Source organism: Rattus norvegicus, chromosome 13 (genome assembly GCF_036323735.1).
Source record: "Rattus norvegicus strain BN/NHsdMcwi chromosome 13, GRCr8, whole genome shotgun sequence".
In the NCBI taxonomy this organism is placed as follows: domain Eukaryota; kingdom Metazoa; phylum Chordata; class Mammalia; order Rodentia; family Muridae; genus Rattus; species Rattus norvegicus.
Genome location: NC_086031.1, coordinates 81985635 through 81991888, shown reverse-complemented (window position 1 = coordinate 81991888; position 6254 = coordinate 81985635).

Sequence of the window (6254 nt, the reverse complement as noted above, 5' to 3'; positions counted from 1 at the left end):
AGTAGTTCAGACAATATGTTTTTGTTTAATCTTCTACATCACCCAAGGTAAATGTTGAGATAGGACAAAGGGTGACCTTTGAGATCTGCTGGCTTTTCAATTCTGGCTCTGCTGCTTAAGTGACAGTCGCTTTTGAATATATAAGTCTTTTAGTCTCAGTTTTCTGTCACCATTAATGACACCAATGGGTAAAACTGTTAAGAAGCTTGGATGAAAAAAGAGTATACACTGTACAGCATTGAAAGCTGTGCTTGACATGAGTTTAACCAGTTAAATATGATAGTGATTGTAAAATACTAAAAGAGTCTAGTTAAACCATACCACACTGTAGCCAGATACGCTGTCTCGAAAGTGTGAAAAGTGAAGTGTTAGAATCAGTGAAATGTGGCTGGAGACACTAAGAGTATCTATTCTTGCAGAAGATCTGAGTTCGGTTCCCCTGCACCCATGTGGAAGCTCATGACCAGCTTTAACTCCAGTTTCAGGTTGGGAGGTAGGCAAATTGCTGAATTCAAGACCAGCCTGGTCTACAGAATGAGTTCCAGGACAGCTAGGGCTACACAAAGAAACCCTGTATTGAAAAACAAAACTAATAAGTAAACTTAAAAAAAAAAAAAAAAAGGAGTCAGGGTCGTGGCACATGCCTTTGATCCCAGCACTCTGGAGGCAGAGGCAGAGGCAGGTGGATCTCTGTGAGTTCAAAGCCAGCTTGGTCTACAGAGGGAGTCCCAGGACTGCCAGGGCTACACAGAGAAGCCCTGTCACTAAGCACACCTGCTCCTCTAAAGGCTTGGGATTCAGTTCTGAGCACCCCCATAGCTGTAGTCACTGCTGTCTGTAACTCTGGTTCCAGGAGTTCATACACTCTCCTCTGGTAGAGCCACACAGACGGTTCATATAAATTCAGGCAGAGCACGCACACAAGATTTTTTTTTTAATGATTAGTCAATGAAATGGACTGATAAAAAGCCTCTCGGCTGCTCTTGTACAAATGTTTACTGCGTGGACAGCAGCTGCTAAGATACTTACTAGGACAGTGGTCCTGCACGATATTGAAGAACTGTCCTAGTTCAAATACTACTCTCCTTAACAGCATTAACAGTGTTTAGATTGAGAAGCTCTTCTGGAAACCATCCCCCACAGCACATTGCCCTGCTCCAACCTCTAGGACTGCGGCAACCCTTTTGTCTTTTGTCTGTGACTTCCTTTATTCTCTAGTAATATCTAGTATGTTTGGTGGCAGCTAGAATTCTCTTTATATTTGCTTCTTGCTGTTACCACTTCCTGTGGAAGATAAATAGGTGCTAACCTTCAAGTGTTTTCATTTCTAGTAGAATTAGTAGTACTGGTTTTTCTTTAACAGTGCCAGACTAGTCATCATAATTTTAAGAGAATTGTCTGTTTATACTCAAGTATGAAACAATATATGTACTAAGTTTCAGTCTTTGCCATTCTTTAACTGGTTACTTTTAGAAGTTACTGTTACTTAATTTCTCTGAAATTAAATTGAAAAAAAAAATCTGTTCCACGGGAGTAAAACTACTTACATTTAACAGTTACTGTTTGGGGTATGTAGGGTTAAGTGTAAAATTCTGAAGTTGGAAGGACTGCTTTCATTCAGATCTGGTCCACCGACGATATTTAATTTTAAGCAGCGATTCACTGAAGCACTCTTTGATTCAGTGAAAGCAAAATGAGATACTAGTTATGCTAGTGCCTAAATCCAAATGTTTTACTTAGTTTCCTGCAAAAAAAAAAAAATTGCACACTTGGTTATCTCAGCTGAAAAGGGAGAAGGAGAACTGTGAGGAGAAGAAAAAAACGAATTCACTATCCCTGCTGGAGGTTGTGCCACAAGCCCATAATCCCACCAGTGCAGTCAGGAGGCAAAGGCCAGACAGGGCTATGAGGTAAGATGCTGCATTAAAAAAAAAAAAAAAAAAAGGCTTTATTCTGCCTGGTCCATAATACAATTTGGTTATTGCTAATGGTGTTACTGCTTCTATTAAAACACTGAGTATAGGGGTTGGGGATTTAGCTCAGTGGTAGAGCGCAAGGCCCTGGGTTCGGTCCCCAGCTCTGAAAAAAAGAAAAGAAAAAATAAAAAACAAACAAACAAACAAAACAAAACACTGAGTATATAATCCTTGGGCTGACGTTCTATCACTTCATTTAGATTGTCCAAACTGAGCCTGTGTATTTTCCCTCAAATATTCAATAAAATTCTTCAATTCTTTTCTTTGTCCTCCCCCTCCCCTCTCGAGTAAGTGGCTTGCAAACCTGGAATAAAAGCACAGCTCTCAGAAATGTTCTTCGTCTGGTTTGTCCACATACCAAGCTTTGTGGGTTTCCAGAGTTCCCTTATCTCCTTAGTCCCCACACATTTCTGTCATCGGTAAGTAATTCACACCAAGTCTGTACTCATGCATAGGATAGTTTTCTGACCAGTCACACTTAACGATATTCTTTCCCCTCACCCAGCCACTCTCCCCATGTAGGCAGTGTGATCCTTAACAGATGCGGAGCAACTAGATATGGAGAACTGGGGAGAAGAAGGAACTGAGGACATTACCCAGGTTTTTTGGTCCCTAGACACTTAGATATATTGACAGCAAAGAACAGAAGAGGTATTGAGCTCTTAGGGAAAGATTCCCTCCTCCCCATTTTTACTAGCGGGATAAATGATAAAACCAACGTCATAAGCCTGAGCACTAAGGAATCGTGAATTCTTCATAAAGTAGAACACTAAAATGTTATTAGGTTTTTTACTATGTTGCCCCTCCCTCCAAAAATAACATCCGGGTCTGTGTATATTTGTCTTAAGTGCAGACTTAATTTGCTTTGGAGTAATCAATACTGTTTTGAGGACAGATTGCTTCTTTTCACTGTTAAATCCTTACCTTTGATGTGGCCTGGGACAGATACTGTATGGGCAATGGTCTCTGAATGAATAAATGATACTTCGGTGAGAGAGGATGGTGCTTTGTAGACATACCTTGAGAGAATCAAATTTGAGGACACGGAAGGAAGGTAGAATTTAATTAAGACAGGGAAAGCTGTGATCAAAAGCTGTGAGTTGGAAATGAGAAGGTGCCAGTCGAGGGCAGATGGATAGCAGACATCTGTGGTGTTGCGAGAGGGGACATAGTTACAGGAACAGGACTGGAGGGTCAGGGAAGTGGCTCAGGGAGGTGCTTGCCTGGCATCCACTGGGCTCTGGGGTTGATTGCCAAGGGTGTGTAAAACCCGGGTGTGATGGTGCACTCTGTAGTTCCAGCACTCAGAGATGGAGTCAATCGGAGGCTCAGGGTCATTTCTGATAACAAATCTAAGACCCTGTCTCCAAAGGAGGGGGAGGAGGCACTTGCTGGAGAGTGAGCTCAGTAGGTAACACGCTCACAAAAGCACAGACCTGGGTTCAGTCCCCAGCATTTACATTAAAAGTGTCAGACATGGTGGCACAGAATTATCACCCCAGTGCTGGGGACACTTGGTGAGTCCCAGGCCAGTGAAAGACCCTATGAATGATGCTGCAAGAACAAAGGACGCAGCAGAGTCATCCTCTGGCTTCTACGCAAGCCGTGTGCTCAGTGAGCATGCAATCTCACACATGCGTGGAAACGCATGTACTGAAAGGACTGTCAGGATAACCATTCAGATGGTTAAGGAGTGCACAGTTGAGCTGGGATCCATGAGTATCCTAGGACAACGTACAACCTTTTATGTACCTTTTTACTAAGCTAAGTATTCATTGTTTTTCTCAAATTCTGAAGAGTTTGTAAGTCTGCCACCTAGGTTTTATGTGTAAGAGGACGATAGAGAAGCCGAAGTGTGTTTTTGGTGTCAATTAGTCCTCAAGTTTCTCCTATTACAGCACTCAGTGGAAGACTCTGTGTGCGCAGGCCTGGTGTTCTCGGAGGCGAGAGAAAGTGTTGGAGGTCCTGGAACTGGAGCTACAACTGGTTGTGAGCCACCATGTAGGTGCTGGGAATTAAATCCAGGTCCTCTGAAAAAGTAGCTAATCCTCTTAATTGCCATTTCTGCAGCCTTTAAGAACCTGAGTTTAATCCCTAGAATACACATTACAAAGTCAGGTGTAGTGTGTGCTTGTAATTTCAGTACTGACAAGTTGAGCCTTGAGCTTGCTGGCCTGCCAGCCTAGCCTAGTCTAATCTGTGAACTGTTGGTCTGTAAGGCACCCTGTCTCAAAATCAGGGTGCACGGTTCCTGTGCCCACTCTTAACCACTGAGCCACATCTGCAGCCAGAAAATCTTCTTAGTAAGACATCGTCTCGAAAGAAAAAAAAAAAAAAAGAAAAAAGAAAAAAGAAAGAAAAAAGAAAAGAAAAACTCTTAAAAACAACCAAAAATCTAAAAAGTAAATCTAGCACACCCCTAATCGCCACCTCTGTGTGTGTGTGTGTGTGTGTGTGTGTGTGTGTGTGTGGTGTGTATGTGTGTTTGTGTATTATACACAGAAAAACATGTAGAATTTTGACTTGTATGTGTGTGTGTAGTGCTGGTAGCTAAACCTAGGGCCTTACACTTGCTAGCCATTGTTATACCCCTCGAGTTACATCTTCTCCCCCAAGAATTTTGACATGAGCTCACTTGTCAATATTCTAAATCCAGCATAAGGCAACAGACAGTCATTATAAGTAAACAGGGTAGGGCCAGTGAGGTGTCTGATCAGGTAAAATCGCCTGCCCTGCAAACTTGATGACCAGAGTCCTATCCCTGGCTCGAGGAGAGAAGTAACTTGGGAAAGTTGGCCTCTAGCTTTGAATGGAGACCATCCCATGTGGGAAGACACATGCCACAGCATACACACACACACACACACACACACACACACACACACACACACACACACACGTGTTTTCTGTATAGCCATGGCTGTCCTGAAACTTGCTCTGTAGGCCAGGTTGGCCTCACACTCTGCCTGCCTCTGCCTCCTGAGTGCTGGGATTAAAGGCATGTGCCACCACCAGCTAGCTAATAAAATAAAAATTTAAACAGAGTCAGTGATGAGAAAGACAAAATAATGGTATTATTACTCAAATTTGTATTAGTTACTCGAGTCCATTTTTTTCAGGTTTTCTTTTTTTTTAAATATTAATCATTTTATTTTTTTCTCCATTCTTATTAAATTGGTTTTTTTTTTTCTTTCCCCTGGAGCTGGGGACCAAACCCAGGGCCAGAAGCGCTCTACCACTGAGCTCAATCCCCAACCCGGGTATTTCTTATTTACATTTCAATTGTTACTACCTTTCCCCATTTCCAGGCAAACATCCCCCTAACCCCTCCCCCTTCCCTTCTATATGGGTGTTCCCCTCCCCATCCTCCCCCCATTACCGCCCTCCTCCCAACAATCACGTTCACTGGGGGTTCAGTCTTAGGAGGACCAATGGCTTCCCCTTCCACTGGTGCCCTTACTACCTATGCAGTTGGAGCCCAGGGTCAGTCCATGTATAGTCTTTGGATAGTGGCTTAGTCCCTGGAAGCTCTGGTTGGTTGACTGTTCATATGGGGTCTCAAGCCCCTCGAGACCATTTCTTTAAAAAGAGCTTTAATCCAACACTTGGGAGGTAGAGGCAAGTGGATCTGTGAGTTCAAGGCCAGCCTGGCAAGACCCTGTCTCGGAGAAAAAAAAAAAGAAAAGAAAGTATTGTGATAAAGCTCAGTGGGTAGAGTATTTGTCTAAGCATGCACAAGCCCTGGGTTCAGATCCCAGAACTAGGTCAAGCAAGAGTGGCTGCACATGCCCATAATCCCAACACTAGAGGATGGAAAATCACAGTCATTGCAGCTGCAGGAGTTTGAAACCAGCATGGGATGCATGAAACCTTGTCTCAAAAAAAGGCAGGAGGGACAGAAGATATAGCAATATTTATTTGACTAGAGCCTTGAAGGTAAGTCTAGCATTAAAAAAAAATTAAGCACTTGTGTATGTGTGGGTGTCTGTGTGGGTGCTGAGACCCAAATTCGGATTCTCTGGGAGAGCAGTACGAACTCTTAATTGCTGAGCCGTGTCTCTAGCCCTGCACTTTTCAAAAGCAAAACCCAAACCCACAATTCTACTGTACATTTATGATAATAGTTATCTCAATGCTTAACAAAAAACTCAACAACAATGAAGTCTTACTCTGCTCAACACATGGCAAACCGCTGTATACGCCAGCCAATTGTGTCTCTGTGCACTGTGTCACAGTGACCTGAGCGGCACTTCATGGGGAACACGGTTGAGGTTTGGT